At 34.9% G+C, this 22,890-nt stretch overlaps 1 long non-coding RNA gene and 1 pseudogene across 2 annotated transcripts; both read right to left on the bottom strand.

Moving 5' to 3' along the window:
* Window positions 1-300: 300 nt before the first annotated feature.
* LOC114294194 (alcohol dehydrogenase 3-like) lies at window positions 301-18,535 on the bottom strand (annotated as a pseudogene). Its single transcript, XR_014333986.1, has 9 exons — window positions 18,484-18,535; window positions 18,184-18,320; window positions 18,031-18,077; window positions 2,211-2,536; window positions 1,833-1,915; window positions 1,644-1,719; window positions 860-921; window positions 674-769; window positions 301-524 (listed from the first exon to the last, which is right to left on the bottom strand). The product of XR_014333986.1 is annotated as an alcohol dehydrogenase 3-like (transcript).
* Window positions 3,265-4,703, bottom strand: LOC145794033 (uncharacterized). The gene is made up of 3 exons (XR_014333987.1): window positions 4,570-4,703; window positions 4,063-4,132; window positions 3,265-3,387 (listed from the first exon to the last, which is right to left on the bottom strand). It is a non-coding gene; the product is annotated as an uncharacterized LOC145794033 (long non-coding RNA).
* Window positions 18,536-22,890: the final 4,355 nt, after the last annotated feature.

Raw genomic sequence — 22,890 nt, 5'->3', positions numbered from 1 at the left:
ATTATCACCCTAACTCATTACAACCAACAAAGATAAATTTCTCAAGATCATGATCTGCAAAACTGCTATTAGTGCATAGCAATATATGATAGCATGAAACATATGACAATATGAAAATTAAAATAAAAAATACCACTTCAAAAATAACACTACAAAAATCTCTCCCTCAAATATAGCATTAGTATAACTTACTTATTTTTTATTAGTATTTTAACATTTTACTCTTAATTTATCATACAAGTGAAGTTTTCTACATGAAATTTTTTAAAGGAATTAGAATTAGGCAAATAAGAGTTATACATTTTGAGCATTCATACGCACTATGGGCATAGAGATTTGCAAAGTGGGATTCAGAAACTCACTTTGTTCATGTATTTTTCAACAACAGAAGGAATGTCAGATCGGGGTTTGTAGTTTCCGAAGAAAGTTCCCTTAAGGGTCCTCTCATTTAGGAAATTCACAGGGTGTGTCTTGAACACGGCATCTTTGTGAGGGACTCACACAAGAACAGCAACACCCTAGCCCTGCAATGGTAGATTGTAGTCTATCAGCATTCAAAAGGACATATATACATTTATATGTTGTAGTCTAGAGCACCACTTTGTTGTCAGTGAGAAAGAGGGGGGAAAAAAAAAAGTGATAATCAAAGAGGTGGAAAGTAGGGGAAACATACATCATGGACACATTCAAATGCTGAGATCATGGCCTCTGTGCTTCCAGTGCATTCAACGCTTCTGTCCACTCCTCCATTGGTCATCTCAGAAATCACCTGAAGAGAAAGTCAGGAAGAAACTTGATGATATACTTGAAAATGAAAGGGGAGATTTTACAACTACAAATAAGAAGTGTAGAACTGTACCTCTTGAACTGGTTTGTTGTAGTCTTTGGGGTTCACAAATTCTGTCACACCAAACTTCTTTGCTGTTTACCCAAGAGACAGAATGAGAGAAATGTTTAATATTAGAAATTAAAGTCCATTATATTTTAACTGCAATGTGAATCAAAATGAGTGTGTCTTTACTTTTTTATTATATGATGCCTTTATTCATGTTTACTATTATTATTGAAGAAATGCTCAATGATGACAAAATGGGGGTTACATGTAGCCTATGTTGCAAGTTTCAACCAAGAATTTAGATGCAATTGGCCCATCAAAATCAGCAAATGCCTAACGTTCTCCTATTTGGTTGTGTTTTCATCATTTTAATTATTTTCATCACAAAAACAATGAAAAGTTCGAAAATACTCATTAGTTTTCATGTTATGATATGACACTTGTTATATTATTAAAGTGAAGTGAATCTTTTCTTAAATTCTTAAGTTCTGCTATTACATGTCACATCAATTACCAACAAAAGTTTACAAATTTCACTAGTTATAGTCTAACATTTATCCAAAACAAAAAACTAGTTTTGAAAAATATGTTGCCAAACAAAGGAAACAGATAATATAAACTCAACCAATTTAGAAAAGTTGCGGAAGAAACGCATACTGGTGTAGGGATTTAAAGAATTTAATGGTACAAAGATGCAATCGACTAGGACAGATTATAAATGCAAGTAAGAAATGATGCAACAACACAAATACTGTAGTTAGTTTTATGAAAGTATAATGCTTGCTAGTCCCATTATGTGATCACGTACCTTGTTCATATCTGTTAGAATTCAAATCCACACCAATAATCCTTGAAGCACCAGACACTCTGGCCCCTTCTGCAACCTAATCACACAAAATTACCATCAAATATAATATTGATTAGCTACATTTGGCTAATAGAGACGCTCAATAATCATATTTGTAAGGCAATTAGAGGAAGGAAAAAAAAAACTTACGGCTAGGCCTACAGCACCCAATCCGAAGACCGCCACAGTTGAGCCCTTTTTTGGCTTAGCAACATTCACGGTGGCACCAAATCCTACCCAAAACAAAATCAACTTGTTTATTAGAAGAATATGAATTGAATGGTCCGACCATGATCAACTTTGCAATCAGTTATTAGAATCAATAATCCTCCAAATCATTCATCTAAATTTTTTTGAAAGCCTTCTTATTGGATGATCATGGTACTTTCGAAAACACAATCAATCCCTCGAAATCTTTTGATAGAAAGCTTGCTGATTTCTTCTTATTATAAAGCAAATTGATGGCATAAGGCAAACGCAAAAGGGATTGCCATTAAAATTAGATTATCAATTTTTTTTTTTGGGTACCTGTGGAGATTCCACAACTAAGAACACAAACTTTGTCGAGAGGAGCGAGGGGATTAATCTTGGCGAGACAACCAACGTGAACTACCGTGTACTCGCTCAAGGTGGATGTTCCAACAAAATGGAAAATTGGTTTGCCATTGATTGAGAATCTTGATTTTTGATCATGGACCATCACTCTCCTGTCTGTGTTGATCCTAAGGAGATCACACATGTTGCTCTCTTCAGATTTACAATGAGCACATTCCTTGCATTCCCCTGTAAAGACTGGAAGGACATGATCACCCGGTGCAAGATCAGTGACTCCCTCTCCTACACTCTCCACAATCCTGCAAATCCCCCAAAATCAACAAAATTCATATTTTCAATCCATAATTATATAACCCATTTCATTTTAGGCTTCAAAAATTATCAAGAACACACAATTTGATTGAAATTAAGATTTTCTTGGAAAGAAATCTATAACGCCCCACTACTTGCTGGCCCAAATAACTTGTGGGTTGACCAACAATACCCAAAAGCTTAAGTCCAAGTTATTTAGTAACAAGGTAGTGGTGTTATATATGCCCAAGATCACCCATGCAAACTTCCGATGTGGGACAGGGTGTTACAAACTCCCCCACTTATAAATCCTCGCGTCCTCGCGAGGGTCTATAATCAATCAGAATACCACGACAAGCTCGTGGCCAGCCCAGAATAAGTGGCCCACATGGTTGTGTGCATGGGTCGGCTCTGATACCATTTATAACGCCCCACTACTTGCTGGCCCAAATAACTTGTGGGTTGACCAACAATACCCAAAAGCTTAAGTCCAAGTTATTTAGTAACAAGGTAGTGGTGTTATATATGCCCAAGATCACCCATGCAAACTTCCGATGTGGGACAGGGTGTTACAAATAAAATTGTCACGCCCCAAGCTCCGTGACAACGCCGCACACTCATTTAAGTGAGCATGCAAGGCTAAGAGTCCAACACATAACCAATATTGTAAAATACTCAAATTAAATCCTTAAATATCATAATGCTAATAACCATACAAATAGATAATTCTTATCATATGAAATTGTCCACCAAGTCCACTAATAAAAGAAATAATAATAATAATCCAAGTACTTAAATCATAGTCCTATTCTCGGCACTCCCACAAGTAAAAACCCCGCGCAGCTCTACTCCTCAGAATCTGAAAAATAAAATAAGGGTAAGCTAGACAGCCCAGTAAATAACCAACCATCACTGTTAGCTGGATCAAGTATACAAAAAAAATAGTAGATAACCAATAAATATATTTTTTGCTACCATTCAATAAATGAACAATTATTTTGTAAGATGTTTCGTAGCTGAAAATAAACAGTGTAGCAATACATTTTAATTGAAAAGACAATGAGGTAATTCAATGAAATTTCGTTGTTCAAAATTGATGGTTCGATATTCAAATGGTTCAATGATGCAATTCACAAAACCCAAGTCTTGGTGACTACGGTCACTTAGCCCGTGACAAGGCCCAGAACCACACGTAGGCCGGTGGTAAAGCCCCAAAAGAAACTAGTTTCTGTGCCAATAAATAACCCCCATTGGCTAGGGTCCAAATCATAGTCAGACTAGAGTGATGCTCAGAATTCAAACAATACACAACTTTTAAATAAAAATATTCGATATTTTCAGAATAAACATTTGGTACAATTTTCAGAATAGTTTCACCAAATATTCGAATAATTTTCGTAATAATATTCGATGTTATTTTATACTTGACCCATATTTTATTTTAAGAGAACATAAAGGTTATAAATAAATATTTATGATTTTAAACGATTTGATACGAATGAAAATGAACCAACAGTGATAGAGGGTTACTTACCTTCAAACAGCTAAAATAATATTTTCCAAGCTAATCTCAATTTACCAAGATCCACCTCAATCTCACAAACCTAATAAAATATTACACCGCATAAACAATTATTATGTGCATCCATTCATCTCATCTTGTAACAATAATAAAATAAATTAACCCAATTGCCTATTGAGAACTCCCCCAATTTAGCATCAAAACAAAGCCATCACGGTTTCGGAAATTCTCAACCCATATTATTCTATTGTTGTTTATATACACGTAACAATTTGTAATTGCTTGTAGTCAATCGTGTATCCCACAAATACACCACCATTAAACTTAACCCATTACATATCAATCTCAAAATATGAACCACCCAAATGGGATGCAAAATACACTCTAAAATTGAGCAAAATTGAGACCCCCAACATAGACTACATCAATATATCTATTTAATCATATATGCCCATAAAATCATCTATTGATATATTAACACTAAAATCATAGATAGGAATACAATAAAATAAATCTTACCTAAGTGATGAATAAAGCAAAACCACCACTCTTATGAATCCTCCCTCTTCCTTGGTTTGGGTTTCTTTTCTTTAATTTTAAACTTTTCCAAACCCTTGCTTGCTGCCTTCACCTTCAACTCTTCCAAACCCTTTCTGCAGCACAAGCCTCTCTTCTCTTTTTCTTTTCTTTTATCTTTTACCTTCTCAAACCCTAGCCGCCTATGGCACAATTCATAGCCTCTGTTTTGTTTGTTTTCCAAGATTTAAAGCCACAATAGGTGGGCTTATTAACCTAATTTCTCAAAGTTACAAAATTACCCATCTAAGTAATAGGAAATATAATGCCATCTCATAACTAATTCTTTGATATTAACAAATGACTCATATAAGTTAATTTAATTACTAATTTATCCAATAAAATAATAATATTTAAAACTTGGGTTTTACATCCTTCCCTCCTTAAAAGAAATTTCGTCCTCGAAATTTGACATACCTGATGTCTCAAAAAGTTGTGGATACTTTCGTTTCATTTCATCCTCGAGTTCCCAAGTTGCTTCTCTTTCTGAGTGATTACTCCATTGAGCCTTAACATAATGGATGACTCGACGCCTCAAAACCTGTTCCTTCCTATCAACAATTCGTATAGGGTGTTCCTCATATGTCAAATCCTCCTTAAACTGCAACGGTGCATGATCAATCACATGACTAGGATCCGATATATGCTTCCTTAACATTGAGACATGAAAAACATTATGAACTCCAGCTAGTGAAGGTGGTAGGGCAAGTCTGTAAGCTACCTCACCAATTCGATCTAAAACCTCATATGGTCCAACAAATCTAGGACTCAGTTTACCACGAACACCAAATCTCATTACTCCTTTCATAGGTGACACCTTAAGGAACACATGGACTCCAACCCCAAACACCAAATCGCGTCTCCTATTATCTGCATAACTTTTCTGTCTACTCTGTGCAGTGCGAAGTCGCTCTCTAATAAGATTGATCTTGTCCACTGTTTGTTGCACAATCTCAGGCCCTAACAACTTCCTTTTGCCCACATCATCCCAATAAATAGGTGATCTACACTTTCGTCCATATAAAGCCTCATATGGTGCCATCTGAATGCTCGCATGATAACTATTATTATAAGAGAATTCCACTAAGGCCAAATATTCATCCCAAGAACCTCCAAGATCATTAATACAGGCCCTCAACATGTCCTCAAGAGTCTGAATAGTGTTGGAAATGGTTATAAAATTCTGGATAAAACCAGAATTTTTTCCTAAGTTCGGTCTATTTTTTAGGTGGGCCCCGAGTATCGATTTACTCGGGTCAAAGTGGTAACGCGTTCTATGCCGCGTTGTGATTCACGTGGTATATTTGGTTGCTCAAAACCATTATCGAGTGAATGGGAAATTGAAGCCAAAGTGTGCTCCATGAAAATGGAGTTTTGGTGGAAATTCCTTAAGGTTGTAAATTGGCTTGTCCCACATTGATTTGGTGGGAGGTTTTGAAAGGGTTTATAAGGCTTAGGGTGAGATACTTGGGGTGTGCCCCAAGGGGTACCCAAGTGTTTTAGAGGGAGAGGTTATGGGCAAAATGGGCTAGACCCATTGGACCCAAAAATCACCACACACGCGCGCGCGCGCCGCCGCCGCCGTCCGGTCGGGCGGGCTGGGCTGGGCCTGGGCTTGGGCGCGGGTGCGTGGTGTGTGGTTGGGTTGGGCTTCTAATCTTTTTGGGCCAAAAACATTTGAATTTAATTTTATTTTTTATTAAAATAAAATCCATAATTCAAATTAAATTGGTTTGGATTATTTGTTCATCCAAACAGGGCCCTTCCCGGTTTCAAAACAGAAATAAAATGTTTTGGAATTAGTGCACACCCAAACAGGGCCCTTCCCGGTTTCAAACAGAAATAAACTGTTTTGGAATTAATGCACACCCAAACAGGGCCCTTCCCGTTTTACTATCTGTTTGAATTAATTCAAATCTGTTTGAATTCAAAACCCAACAGGTATGATACCTGTTCAATTCAAAACCAAGAGATACATACCTGTTTAATTCAAAATGAAGAGCCACCTTCACATCTATAAATAGGACCACCCTCATTTGATGTTTGCATTCAGAAATTTCGTATTTCACTTCTGTTTTCTATTCTTCATCTTGCTGCATTTTATTTTCAAAAGAAAGAGTGTAAACACTTAGTGTGTTCGTAAGGCAAACAATTAGTAGTGCTACTATTGTTTGTGGAAGATCATTTCATCCTGGGAGATAGACGTCCGAATTCTGAAAGCACCGTGGAGAGGACGAATCTGTCTTAAGGAGACAGTGTTAAACACTGGACTTGATCAGAAAAATAATTCGAAGAAATTAAATCAAGTAAGTTATTTAATTACTTTCAGTGTTGTTTTTTTATTTGTTCATTTATTCAGATTTTAATTTTGTTTTTGTAACAAAATAAAATCTGTTTGTTTTTTATTTATTTATTTTTATTTCGAGTTTGATTTTTGTAATCAAACATATTCTCTCCTTTTTCTCTATTTCTTTTATTCTGGTTGTTGTTTTGTACACAACAGAATTAAATCCTTTTAAATACGGTGAAGATTGTCCAACAATCTTAAGACAGATTCGTTTTTGGGTATCTTCATTGTATTTAATTTTCTGTGTTTTCAAATTAATATTCTGGTTGGAAAAACAAATAGTGATTTATGCTATTTGACAGATAGTAGTAATATACTGTCTCTTTTCTTTGACAACTACTAGTAGTACGATACTGGTGTCATTAACAATTCAGAATATTATTTGGTATTACAGAAAATTCTTGTGATATTTTATTTTTCAAGTTTTAGTAACAAGGAAAATAAAATTATTTTGTTGTTATAATTATTTTCTGGTTTTAGTAACTAGAAAATTAATTTGTGTTTTAATATTTTCTGATTTTTGTAATCAGAGATTATGGCTACTACAACTGAAACTGCATCTGGCAGTGGTACTCCTATTGTTACACCTACATCGGTCCCTATCCAGAACCATGTTCATGTACCAATCAATCATGGAGAAAAACCGGAAAAATTTAATGGTACCGAGTTTAAGAGATGGCAGCAGAAGATGCTGTTCTATCTTACAACTCTTAATTTGGCCCGGTTTCTCCATGAAGAGGCTCCAGCACTTAAAGAGGGTGAAAGTGATCGGCAAGTTGTTGCCGCTGTAGATGCTTGGAAACATTCAGATTTCCTGTGCAGAAACTACATCCTAAATGGCCTTGACAATATGCTGTATAATGTATACAGTCCTCTGAAAACAGCAAAAGAATTGTGGGATTCTTTGGAGAAGAAATACAAGACAGAAGATGCCGGCACGAAGAAATTTATCGTCGGTAAATTTCTGGACTTTGTTATGGTAGACTCCCAAACGGTAATATCTCAAGTTCAAAGTTTTCAAATAATTTTGCATGATATTCATTCAGAAGGTATGTCTCTTAGCGAGTCACTCCAAGTCGCAGCTTTAGTGGAAAAGTTACCACCGGCTTGGAAAGATTTCAAAAATTATTTAAAACATAAACGCAAAGAGATGACTATGGATGAATTGATTGTAAGGTTAAGAATTGAAGAAGATAACCGAAAGGCTGAAAAGAGGAATGGGAAAAATTCCATTGAGTCCAAGGCAAATGTGGTTGAACAAGTTCATAAACCACATAACAAAAAGAGAAAGTTTACTGGAGATGGTCCTAAACAAGGCGAAAGTAGCAAGAAGTTCAAAGGAAAATGCTATAACTGTGGCAAAACTGGACATCGAGCTTCTGACTGCCGCCGCCCTAAAAAGAATCATGGAAGTACAAGTAAGAAGACCACCAATCAGGCCAATGTAACAGAATTGGATTACATCTCTGACGGAGTGAATGACATCAACCTCTCTGCTGTGGTGTCTGAGGCTAACTTGGTTGGAAATCCCAAAGAGTGGTGGGTTGACACTGGAGCAACTCGTCACATATGTGCGGACAAGAAGATGTTCACTACCTACAATGAGGCTGCAAATGGTGAACAACTTTTCATGGGAAATTCTTCTACTTCTACTGTGGATGGACAAGGGAAAGTAATCTTGAAGATGACATCAGGGAAAGAACTGACCCTCAACAACGTACTACATGTACCTGACATCCGGAAGAATTTAGTTTCTGGGTCTTTGTTAAGTAAAAATGGTTTTAGGCTTGTATTTGAGTCTGATAAGTTTGTATTAACAAAGAGTGGTATGTATGTTGGTAAGGGATACATGAGTGATGGTCTCTTTAAGTTAAATGTAATGACAGTTGTACCGAAAGTTGCTATGAATAAGAATAACACATCTTTTGTTTATATTCTTGAGTCAAATTTATGGCATGGTAGATTAGGACATGTGAATTTTGATGCTTTGCGTAGATTAATTGGTTTAGATTATATACCAAAGTTTGAAATTAATCCTAATCATAAATGTGAAATTTGTGTAGAAGCGAAACTAACTAAGGCTCCATTTAAATCGGTTGAAAGAAAAACCGAACCTCTAGAATTAATTCACACTGATGTATGTGATTTAAAGTTTATTCAAACTAGAGGTGGCAAAAAGTATTTCATAACATTTATCGATGATTGCACAAGATATTGTTATGTTTATTTACTTAGAAGTAAAGATGAAGCCTTAGAAATGTTTAAACTCTACAAAACAGAAGTTGAAAATCAACTTGGTAAAACCATTAAAATGGTTAGAAGTGATAGGGGTGGTGAATATGATGCACCATTAAATGAATTTTGTGCACAACATGGCATTATTCATCAAACTACAGCCCCTTATTCTCCACAGCAAAATGGAATTGCTGAAAGGAAGAATAGAACTCTAAAAGAAATGATGAATGCCATGTTACTAAGTTCAGGCTTACCACAGAACTTGTGGGGGGAAGCAATATTGTCTGCTAATTATGTTCTTAATAGAATACCCCACAAGAAAACCAAAAGCATTCCTTATGAATTGTGGAAAGGTCGACCACCTTCCTACAAATACTTAAAAGTGTGGGGGTGTTTGGCAAAAGTTGAAGTACCTGTTCCTAAAAAGACTAAAATTGGACCAAAAACAGTAGATTGTGTGTTTATTGGTTATGCTCAGAATAGTAGTGCATATCGGTTTCTGACTTATAAATCTGATATACCTGATATAAATGTGAACACTATTATAGAGTCAAGGAATGCTGTGTTTTTTGAACATGTCTTTCCTTACAAGAAAGGACAGGAATTAAGTTCACAGAAAAGAACTTATGATTGTACACAAAGTCAAGAGACTAATGACAATCAAACACAAGAGACTAGTAATAGTCTCGACCAACAGGATTTAACTAATGATGAACCAAGACGAAGTAAAAGAGCGAGAACATCAAAATCCTTTGGTCCAGATTTTCTGACATACTTGTTAGAAAATGAACCTCAAAGCTTTAAGGCAGCAATGACAGGTCCTGAAGCACCTTTGTGGAAAGAGGCTGTTAATAATGAAATTGAATCCATTATGCAAAATCATACTTGGGAATTGGTGGATCTTCCACCAGGTTCTAAACCTCTTGGATATAAATGGATATTCAAGAGAAAAATGAAAGCAGATGGTTCAATTGACAAGTATAAAGCAAGACTTGTTGTTAAAGGTTACAGACAAAAGGAAGGTCTCGACTATTTTGACACATATTCCCCTGTGACAAGAATAACATCCATTCGCATGCTTATTGCTATAGCAGCGTTGTTTAATTTAGAAATACATCAAATGGATGTTAAAACAGCTTTCTTAAACGGTGATCTAAATGAAGAGATCTATATGGAACAACCCGAAGGGTTTGTAGTATCAGGGCAAGAAAAGAAAGTTTGTCGACTTGTAAAATCCCTTTATGGATTAAAACAAGCACCTAAGCAATGGCATGAAAAATTTGATCATGCAATGCTTACTAATGGGTTTAAGATAAACGAATGTGACAAATGCGTCTATGTTAAAAACACTGACCAAGGATATGTCATAGTTTGTCTTTATGTGGATGACATGCTTATCATTGGAAGCAGTCAAAACATGATCAAATCAACTAAGCAGATGCTTAACAAAAGATTTGATATGAAAGATATGGGGGTCGCAGATGTTATATTAGGAATGAAAATTACTAAAACATCTGACGGATATGCATTATCTCAATCTCATTATATTGAGAAAATTCTTGATAAATTTATCAAGAATGATTTGAATTTAGCTAGAACACCTGTAGACATCAGTCTTTATTTATCGAAAAATAAAGGTGATGCAGTGTCTCAGTTAAAATACTCCCAAATCATTGGAAGCCTAATGTACCTAATGAATTGTACTCGTCCTGATATAGCTTATGCTATAAGTAAATTGAGTAGGTACACTAGTAACCCTGGAGAAGACCATTGGAAAGCGATCATTCGAGTTCTTAGATATCTAAGATTTACCCGTGATCATGGTTTGAACTTTACTCGATATCCAGCAGTACTCGAAGGTTATTGTGATGCCAATTGGATATCGGATACTAAAGATTCAAAATCCACTAGTGGATATGTCTTTACTCTAGGAGGCGCTGCTGTTTCTTGGAAGTCCACGAAACAAACGTGCATCGCACGATCCACAATGGAATCCGAGTTCATTGCTTTAGACAAAGCAGGTGAAGAAGCAGAATGGCTTCGTCACTTCTTAGAAGACATTCCAATGTGGCCAAAACCTGTGCCAGCTATTTGCATTCATTGTGATAGTCAATCTGCAATAGGCAGGGCACAGAATCATATGTATAATGGTAAGTCACGACATATTCGTCGTCGACATAATACCGTAAGGCAATTGTTGTCAAACGGAATAATCTCAATAGATTATATAAAATCTAAAGAGAATATTGCGGATCCGTTAACAAAAGGTTTGACAAAAGAGCTAGTGTATAGTTCATCGAAGGGGATGGGATTAAAGCCTATTACATAAGAGTCGTCATAATGGTAACCCTACTTATATGACTGGAGATCCCAAGAACTAAGTTCAAAGGGACAACTAAGTTATGTATGGCTCGCCAGAAATCACCAAGGGATTAAAATTCCTACCCATTCCTATGGTGAGAGTGATATCTGCAACATATGTTGTATGCAGAGGTATAAGGATAAGCTTTGCTTTTAATGATTACTTATATCTTGATTAAGGCATAAAATCAAGATGAGTATAAGAAGATACTCACAATAAGAATCACCTATATGAGTGTTGAACTGGGGCCGGTTCTATGAGAATGAAGAGGCTAAATTCTCTAGAAACACTTATGAAAACCAGGTGCGTTCAAGGCCAAAATGAACACAACAGTGAGAACCACGATGTGTTAGAGGATATTTTGTGTGAAATCTATTGTCTTGGCTTACACAAACGGCTGAACAATTCAAGGCATCGCGTCCATTAGTTAGCCAGTAAGTCCGATAGGTTATCACTAGGGAAGGTTCAAAGCCGAAAACTACCTATCCTGATGCAAGATATTTTCGACTTATACTCTTTCGTTAAAGTCTGCATATTGTTGCATTTCCGTTGTCATCAAATTCCATTCATGTGGGGGATTGTTGGAAATGGTTATAAAATTCTGGATAAAACCAGAATTTTTTCCTAAGTTCGGTCTATTTTTTAGGTGGGCCCCGAGTATCGATTTACTCGGGTCAAAGTGGTAACGCGTTCTATGCCGCGTTGTGATTCACGTGGTATATTTGGTTGCTCAAAACCATTATCGAGTGAATGGGAAATTGAAGCCAAAGTGTGCTCCATGAAAATGGAGTTTTGGTGGAAATTCCTTAAGGTTGTAAATTGGCTTGTCCCACATTGATTTGGTGGGAGGTTTTGAAAGGGTTTATAAGGCTTAGGGTGAGATACTTGGGGTGTGCCCCAAGGGGTACCCAAGTGTTTTAGAGGGAGAGGTTATGGGCAAAATGGGCTAGACCCATTGGACCCAAAAATCACCACACACGCGCGCGCGCGCCGCCGCCGCCGTCCGTCCGGTCGGGCGGGCTGGGCTGGGCCTGGGCTTGGGCGCGGGTGCGTGGTGTGTGGTTGGGTTGGGCTTCTAATCTTTTTGGGCCAAAAACATTTGAATTTAATTTTATTTTTTATTAAAATAAAATCCATAATTCAAATTAAATTGGTTTGGATTATTTGTTCATCCAAACAGGGCCCTTCCCGGTTTCAAAACAGAAATAAAATGTTTTGGAATTAGTGCACACCCAAACAGGGCCCTTCCCGGTTTCAAACAGAAATAAACTGTTTTGGAATTAATGCACACCCAAACAGGGCCCTTCCCGTTTTACTATCTGTTTGAATTAATTCAAATCTGTTTGAATTCAAAACCCAACAGGTATGATACCTGTTCAATTCAAAACCAAGAGATACATACCTGTTTAATTCAAAATGAAGAGCCACCTTCACATCTATAAATAGGACCACCCTCATTTGATGTTTGCATTCAGAAATTTCGTATTTCACTTCTGTTTTCTATTCTTCATCTTGCTGCATTTTATTTTCAAAAGAAAGAGTGTAAACACTTAGTGTGTTCGTAAGGCAAACAATTAGTAGTGCTACTATTGTTTGTGGAAGATCATTTCATCCTGGGAGATAGACGTCCGAATTCTGAAAGCACCGTGGAGAGGACGAATCTGTCTTAAGGAGACAGTGTTAAACACTGGACTTGATCAGAAAAATAATTCGAAGAAATTAAATCAAGTAAGTTATTTAATTACTTTCAGTGTTGTTTTTTTATTTGTTCATTTATTCAGATTTTAATTTTGTTTTTGTAACAAAATAAAATCTGTTTGTTTTTTATTTATTTATTTTTATTTCGAGTTTGATTTTTGTAATCAAACATATTCTCTCCTTTTTCTCTATTTCTTTTATTCTGGTTGTTGTTTTGTACACAACAGAATTAAATCCTTTTAAATACGGTGAAGATTGTCCAACAAATAGTTCTCTTAGACTGTCCATCACTTTGAGGATGAATGGTCGTGCTAAAATTCAAACGAGTACCCAAAGCTGCGTGCAAACTCCTCCAAAACATAGATACAAATCTGCTATCTCTGTCCGACACTATGGTCATCGGAATACCATGCAACCTCACAATCTCTTTGATATACAATTTTGCAAACCTCTCTAAGGAGAACCCTACCTTAAAAGCTTGAAAGTGAGCGAATTTGGTCAATCGATCAATAATAACCCAAATAGCATTGTTACCACCTTGGGTCCTAGGCAACCTTGTCACAAAATCCATAGTAATATATTCCCACTTCCACTCGGGAATAAGAAAAGGTTGTAACTTACCTGCAGGTCTCTGATGTTCAACTTTCACTTGTTGACATACCAAACATTGAGCAACATACTGAGCAATTTCCCTGAACTGTGAGCTTCTCTAAGGATTTCTCTCTTGAGCTCTAAATCATTAGGCACACATAACCTCCTTCCAAATCTCAAGGTTCCATTTTTGTGCATACAAAATTCCATCTGTAGCCCTATTTCCATTTCAGCCTTAAGTTTTTGCAACTGAGGATCTCTTCCTTGAGCGTCTTTAATTCTATTAATCAATGTGGGTTGAACCCTAAGGTTTGCCAACTGCGCTCCATGGTTGTGCCATCTAATCTCAATATTCAACTTTCGCAAGTCCTCTAAGATATTCTTTTGGTCAGTGATCAAGGTAGCCAAATTACTTGGGGTCTTTTTACTCATGGCATCAGCCACTGCATTGGTTTTTCCTGGATGATAATTGATAGTCAAATCATAATCCTTTAATAGCTCCAACCATCTCCTTTGCCTTATATTCAATTCTTTTTGAGTGAAAATATACTTCAGACTTTTATGATCAGTGAATATCTCACATTTCACCCCATACAGGTAGTGCCTCTAGATTTTTAATGCAAACACCACTGCAGCCAACTCCAAAGCATGCGTAGGATAATTCTGCTCATATGGCTTCAATTGCCTAGACGCATATACCACTACCTTATCATTCTGCATCAGGACACAACCCAAACCCATCTTCGATGCATTACTATAGATGGTAAAACCTTCATCTCCGGACGAAACTAGAAGTACTAGAGTAGACACCAATCGACTCCTTAGATCCTGGAAACTCTTCTCACAATCATTAGACCATTCAAATTTAACCCTTTTTTGTGTTAAACGAGTCAAAGGCATAGAAATTTGGGAAAATCTCTCAACAAACCTTCTATAATAACCTGCTAAACTCAAGAAGCTACAAATTTCAGTGACACTAGTAGGCCTATTCCACTCTACCACCGCCTCCACTTTCTTAGGGTCAACAGACACCCCATCTCTAGATATCACATGACCCAAAAATGATACACTCTCCAGCCAAAATTCACACTTATTTAATTTAGCAAATAATTTCTTCTCCCTTAATATCTGCAACACTATTCTTAGATGTTCTTTGTGCTACTCTTTACTCTTCGAGTACACAAGAATGTCATAAATAAAAATTACCATAAACTAATCTAAGAAGGGTTGAAATATTCTGTTCATTAAATCCATAAAAGCTACAGGCGCATTGGTCAACCCAAATGACATCACTAAAAATTCATAATGCCCATATCTAGTTCAGAAGGCTGTCTTAGGTATATCTTCCGCCTTAACCTTCAACTGGTGATAGCCAAAACGAAGGTCAATCTTAGAAAAGACTTGTGCTCCTTGCAACTGATCAAATAGGTCATTTATCCTAGGCAAAGGATGTTTATTTCGAATTATCACCTTGTTTAACTCTCAATAATCAAAGCAAAGGCGAAAACTACCATTATTCTTTTTCACAAATAAAACGGGCGCACCCCAAGGAAAAACACTAGGCCTAATAAAGTCCTTATCTAGTAACTCTTGTAATTGTTCCTTCAACTCTTTCAACTCTGCTGGGCCATTCGATACGGAGCCCTAGAGATAGGACCCGTGCCGGGTATCAATTTGATGACAAACTCAATCTCTCTATCTGGTGGCAACCCCGGTAAGTTGTCAGGAAAAACATCGGGAAATCCCTTTACAACTAGAATATCCTCTAACTTCAATCCAGTCTCATGAATATCTCTCACAGATGCAAAATAACCCTCGCAACCATTCCTCAACAATCGTCTAGCTTGCAAAGCTGAGACTACCAAAGGAGGAGTGTTAAGTCCACTACCCAGAAAACAAAATCCTAGTTGATCAGGAAACTGAAATACTACCCTTTTGCCTCGACAATCAACAGAAGCATAATTGGTTTCCAACCAATCCATTCCAAGAATTATGTCAAAGTCCCGCATATCTAAAACAGTCAAGTCTACAAGCAATCTCCTGCTATCTGTACTAACCACACGAGATTTCCCAATGTCTCCTCATGTTCCATTGCAACCTATATGCATCAATAATAAAACCTCATCTTATTCTATTCTCAAGTCCCTATAACATGTAAATAAAATTAACATTATATCAAATTATAAGCGTTCCCAATACTACATCTACCCAATCTCACCACTATTTTATACCAGCCTTTAAAATTATAACCTGGCTCTGATACCATAAAATTGTCACGCCCCAAGCTCCGTGACAACGCCGCACACTCATTTAAGTGAGCATGCAAGGCTAAGAGTCCAACACATAACCAACATTGTAAAATACTCAAATTAAATCCTTAAATATCATAATGCTAAAAACCATACAAATAGATAATTCTTATCATATGAAATTGTCCACCAAGTCCACTAATAAAAGAAATAATAATAATAATCCAAGTACTTAAATCATAGTCCTATTCTCGGCACTCCCACAAGTAAAAACCCCGCGCAGCTCTACTCCTCAGAATCTGAAAAATAAAATAAGGGTAAGCTAGACAGCCCAGTAAATAACCAACCATCACTGTTAGCTGGATCAAGTATACAAAAAAAATAGTAGATAACCAATAAATATATTTTTTGCTACCATTCAATAAATGAACAATTATTTTGTAAGATGTTTCGTAGCTGAAAATAAACAGTGTAGCAATACATTTTAATTGAAAAGACAATGAGGTAATTCAATGAAATTTCGTTGTTCAAAATTGATGGTTCGATATTCAAATGGTTCAATGATGCAATTCACAAAACCCAAGTCTTGGTGACTACGGTCACTTAGCCCGTGACAAGGCCCAGAACCACACGTAGGCCGGTGGTAAAGCCCCAAAAGAAACTAGTTTCTGTGCCAATAAATAACCCCCATTGGCTAGGGTCCAAATCATAGTCAGACTAGAGTGATGCTCAGAATTCAAACAATACACAACTTTTAAATAAAAATATTCGATATTTTCAGAATAAACATTTGGTACAATTTTCAGAATAGTTTCACCAAATATTCGAATAATTTTCGTAATAATATTCGATGTTATTTTATACTTGACCCATATTTTATTTTAAGAGAACATAAAGGTTATAAATAAATATTTATGATTTTAAACGATTTGATACGAATGAAAATGAACCAACAGTGATAGAGGGTTACTTACCTTCAAACAGCTAAAATAATATTTTCCAAGCTAATCTCAATTTACCAAGATCCACCTCAATCTCACAAACCTAATAAAATATTACACCGCATAAACAATTATTATGTGCATCCATTCATCTCATCTTGTAACAATAATAAAATAAATTAACCCAATTGCCTATTGAGAACTCCCCCAATTTAGTATCAAAACAAAGCCATCACGGTTTCAGAAATTCTCAACCCATATTATTCTATTGTTGTTTATATACACGTAACAATTTGTAATTGCTTGTAGTCAATCGTGTATCCCACAAATATACCACCATTAAACTTAACCCATTACATATCAATCTCAAAATATGAACCACCCAAATGGGATGCAAAATACACTCTAAAATTGAGCAAAATTGAGACCCCCAACATAGACTACATCAATATATCTATTTAATCATATATGCCCATAAAATCATCTATTGATATATTAACACTAAAATCATAGATAGGAATACAATAAAATAAATCTTACGTAAGTGATGAATAAAGCAAAACCACCACTCTTATGAATCCTCCCTCTTCCTTGGTTTGGGTTTCTTTTCTTTAATTTTAAACTTTTCCAAACCCTTGCTTGCTACCTTCACCTTCAACTCTTCCAAACCCTTTCTGCAGCACAAGCCTCTCTTCTCTTTTTCTTTTCTTTTATCTTTTACCTTCTCAAACCCTAGCCGCCTATGGCACAATTCATAGCCTCTGTTTTGTTTGTTTTCCAAGATTTAAAGCCACAATAGGTGGGCTTATTAACCTAATTTCTCAAAGTTACAAAATTACCCATCTAAGTAATAGGAAATATAATGCCATCTCATAACTAATTCTTTGATATTAACAAATGACTCATATAAGTTAATTTAATTACTAATCTATCCAATAAAATAATAATATTTAAAACTTGGGTTTTACAAAATCAGCTTACCCTCCTGCCTCGTGGCCGAGGATTCGAGGAAAGATGGGGTTTTGGCCCTACAAGATTGAAAAGAACCAATTTGGGTGTCACCATGGTGGCTTTAATTTATTGAAATTAATGTGGAATTTTTAGGAATAGTATATAATATGAAAAATGAGTTACCTTGGCTTCCCAGAAGTAAACATCAGTGTGGCAGAGAGAGGTATAGAGGATCTACACACGAACCTCCATCTTCTGCGGTGGCGCCACCTCCACTTCTTCTATCACCAGTGGCTTCCCTGCTTCCCATGCCACAGCAGCTGCCACCAAAAATAAATAAATAAATAAATTTTGAAGAAAGACTTTGTTAACCAATCATTTTCGGAAGTAGAAACAGTTGGATTTTTTGAAGAACTTGTTGAACTGTTTCTGAAAAAAAAAAAAATTTGATTCCAAAATCAGTGATAATGATATTATACAAACCTTTGCAGCGAATGACTTGACCAGCTGTGTTTGACATCTTTCCTTCTTCACTGAAAATAAACTGAGACTTTAAAGCTTTTGTTATGTTTAGAACTCTCCTCTATGCAGTTGTTTGTGTGAGATGACGGAAAGGCTATACTCTAAATTGGTTATTTATACTATAAGTGGAACATAGAAAATGAACAAGAGCTCTGTACCACATAATATAAATCAATAATAGTTGCACTTGGTAATCACGTGTGATTAAATAGTTGTCTTTGGGCTTATTCTCGTGGACTTTATCAAAATATTAATCAATCATCAATTGGTAAGGTGGATACAATAGGCCGTGCCAAAATCATTTCTGGATTTTTGGTAGCTGGTATTTTGGGATTGAGCTTTTATATTATAATATTTTTTTATACCATTTCCGAATTTTGGTAGTTGGTATTTTGGGATTGGACTTTTACTTTTCAATATTATACAAAATCATTCCTGAATTTTGATAGTTGGTATTTTAAATTGTTAAAATAGAATCCATAATAAGTCTTACGATTTCCAACAATACCCCCTATCCAACAATAGACTAGAAAAAATCTCAATGAAGAGACTACGAGCTTTGGTGCTACCAAATTAACATCTTTGTTTCAGAAACACTAATGGTAAAGAAAGAAATTGAAAAATAAAAAATTATAAAATAATAATAAATGTTTGATCATATAATGTTTTAAACGGATTTTTTTTATTTGACATTTTTTTGAATAGCTAATATTGTTAGTTTCGAAACTATGCCTTCTAATCGAAAGATATTTGAAATAGATTCAAGTATTCAAGATAAGTGGTATCTTGTTGACTGAAAAAAATTCAACAAAAACTATTAAATTTTATTATTTTAATTAATAAATAGACACCGCATCAATTTGTCCCAATATCACTAAATGATTTTTTCAAGGTCAATGAATACCAGTAAGCCATATCTTGTAAATAATGGTAACCTTTGATTGGCTTGTAATGGAAAGCCTAATTCAACTGGGCCCCACATATTCACAAAACCAGTATTGTAGTATCCCGGTAATGTTAGGTGGTTTCATTAGTACAAAACTGGTCACCATATTTTATAATGGTTTTCTTGTTGCAATCCTATTTTTGTATTTTTGTTTCATTATGATAATCAACACTTGATTTCTATGAAAACGAAGTCCTGTTGTTGAGACGCAATGACATTAAAATGAGAGAAATATACATTAAAATATAGAGATACAAACTTGTCATACAATGCCTTCCCTTAATTATAAAATTTAGATTTATGTGGAAAAAAAAAAAGTGAGTTAAATATGAGTTAGCTATTTTTATTATTATTTTTTGAAAAAATTTGTCTGAGATCCTTGTCCAACTTTTAGTAGGATGAGAGGTCCACAATAATACTTTTTGATACCTAAGGTCCTTCAATCTTATTTTAGGTTGTAAAATACCTAATTTTCCATTCTTTATAACATATGTTGTTTTAGATTTTAGCAAACTAAAGATTTTATTGCTATTTTGCAAGAGATTTCATGGGGACAGACTTGATTATGGAGAATTTGTAGAAGATTTCACAGAGATTTTGTAGGTGTTGTAGTAGATTTGACAATGGAGATTTTGTAGAAGATTGCTGTGATCGTGTAGGTGTTGCAGCGGTGTTCATTGTATTTGTTTTGATTTCCAGTGGAGTTGAATTAGGTATGTTTCAATGGAGATTCCATATGAATTTTGATTTTTGTTTGATTTGTATGTTAGGATTCCGATTTCATATCAGTTTTTCAAGTGTATTTTGAATTAGGTTTTTGTTTTCGGTTTTGATGAATTTGAGAAAGAGGTTAGCTTAGTGAATTTGTTTTTGTTTTCGGTTTTGATGAATTTGAGAAAGAGGTTAGCTTAGTGAATTTGTTTTTTATTTTTCATTCTCTGTTATTGACCAATTTTAGAGAGAGGGCAGCTCGATGGAGTTAGTTTTGATTTTTGGAGTTCATTTTTCATTCTCTGTTTTTCAATCAATTTCAAAGAGAATCCAGCTCAGTGGAGGTGATTTTGATTTTTGGAGTTCATTTTTCATTCTCTATTTTTCATCAACATACTTATTAATGATAAGTTTTTTTATCTGTTTTTTCATCAACATACTTATCATTTTTTGTTCTCTAAGTTTTATTCTTTGTTTTTTCTGTATTCGTATTTTATTTTATTTTTTTTAAATTTTTGTAATCCAGAGAAAATTGTAAGTTTGTTTTAATAATCCAACAGAAATCACAAAGAAAATTTTAATTTAATATGGACATGTTATTATAAGTTTCTAATACAGATAAAATCACAGAGAAAATTGTTATTTTGTAGTCCATTGAAAATCACAGAGAAAATTATAATTTCTTATAGACATGTTATTATAAGTTTGTTATTTTTTATATTTAATTTTCTCAATTGAATGTTTTGTGAACATAGTAGATTTTCTCTATGATTTTCTATGTATTTGTGTGAAATAGTTAGCATTTTTGTCTTTTGATATTAATGTGTTTTTGTTTTTGTGATCTTAAAAGTGAATATAAGTTCGTAAATTTCTCTAGACCTTTATCTGTATTCCAGAGAAAATTATAAGTTTGTTACTATAATCCAGAGAAAATCATAATTTTATTTGGACATATTATTATAAGTTTGTTATTTTTTATTTTTAATGTCCTCTAGATTAGATATATGGATTGGGGAATTAATTGAATGTTTTATGATTAAATCTGATTTTCTCTGTGATTTTTACTGTGTTTTTGTTGAATAGTTAGCATTTTGTGTTTTGATGTAAATATATTTTTGTTTTTGTGTAAGTTTTTATTTTTTATGTTATGTTTTTTATGTGTTTTTGTATGGAACAAGTTATTTTTCATTTTTTTCCCCCAGTTTAGATGGATAATATAGTGTTGTTGTGCAAATATGGAAATGATACTATCGTCATTAATGTTTCATGCGAATTGAATTTTGAGAAATTGATTGGCATTTTGTGTAAAACATGGAAGAATTTGAAACCTGAGATGATCTCTATTTCATTTTGTGTAAAACATGGAAGAAATTGATTGGCATCCGAATTGTATGGTTCAAAATAATATTGATTATCTGAATATGTTGAGGGTTGTTTGTACACGTGGTGTTGATATAGTTTCAGTTTCAGTTCTTAGGTATAGTACTTCTGATCAAGAGGATGGAGTGTGGTCTAATTGGGTAGATGTTTCGCATGGTGAATGCGATTGGTTTGTCGATATTGAAAGGAATTCACTCTTTAAGTTTTGTTCTCACCAAGAAAAGGTGTTATTGTCAGTTGGTTGGTGTAACAACCCCGACCCATGATTAACATTAATCCATGATTAATTCTGCCTAACAGTAAATAAGGAGGAATTCTGAATTAATTTGCATGTATGTGTTGCATTATCTGTGTTTATATATGTTTAGCATAGAAAGATCCGTCCATGTTTTAGTTTCGGTTTGCGAATTGAAGGCTTTATCGGCATCTGATTCAGAAAGTGGCTTGATTTATGTGTTAAGTGGAATTTTTGGAATTTTATGGTAGGTTTAATTGAAATTTGATTCGGAACGATTAAATTAGATTAATTTAATTTAATGTCCATTTATTTGGCCTTATTTAATTATACTTCCACTTAAGCCTACATAAGGCTTATACACCTCATTTGAGCCTTTTGTTTTCTTACCATCTTTGAGCCTCCAAGAGAAAAACGTGAGAGAGAGAGAAGTAGAGAGTGAGAGTTGAGATCAAACTTGAAGTTTGGAAGAATTGCTAGGGAACTTGGAGGATTGCTCAAGAATATCTCTAAACTATAAGGAACACTGAGAATCTTAGGTAAGAATTTTAGCCTCTAGTTTTATAATTTAGTTGATTAATGCATGGGATCAAGTGAGATAGGTGGATTGTCATGAGAATTGTGCTAAAGATTGGAATTGAGAATAAATTTATGTTTGCATGTGCATTTCATGAAGTTTGAAAGTGTTTTCGAAGAATGCCCTCATGCATGTCTTGAATTCACCTTAATTTTGGGAAATCATTGAGTTTCATGTTGTTTTGTAGCATTTGATTATGTTTTGAGGAGCTTAAGTTCAAAGGAATGCACACATGTCTTGTTTATGGATCATACATAAATCTTGAGTTGAAATTTTGTGCAATTGGCATGTCATTAGGCCGTGATTTCTTAAAATGATCCTTAAAACATGTTGTTTTATGAGTTTGTATGAATTTCCTAAAGTTTTGGCCCAAAATGTTGAGTTTTGAAGTGTTTGGTTTGAATTTGAAGCTTGGGAATCAAATTTGGAAAATTCCAAAATTTGAATCCACGCTCGAGCGTAGAAGTTTACGCTCAAGCGAGCACACTGAATGCATGCACTTCCGCTCGAGCGACATGA

This window comes from Camellia sinensis, chromosome 6 (assembly GCF_055761805.1).
Source record: "Camellia sinensis isolate YWXY chromosome 6, ASM5576180v1, whole genome shotgun sequence".
NCBI classification, from domain to species: Eukaryota; Viridiplantae; Streptophyta; class Magnoliopsida; order Ericales; family Theaceae; genus Camellia; species Camellia sinensis.
The sequence above is the reverse complement of the archived record's forward strand: the minus strand, read 5'-3'. Positions and strand labels throughout refer to the sequence as shown.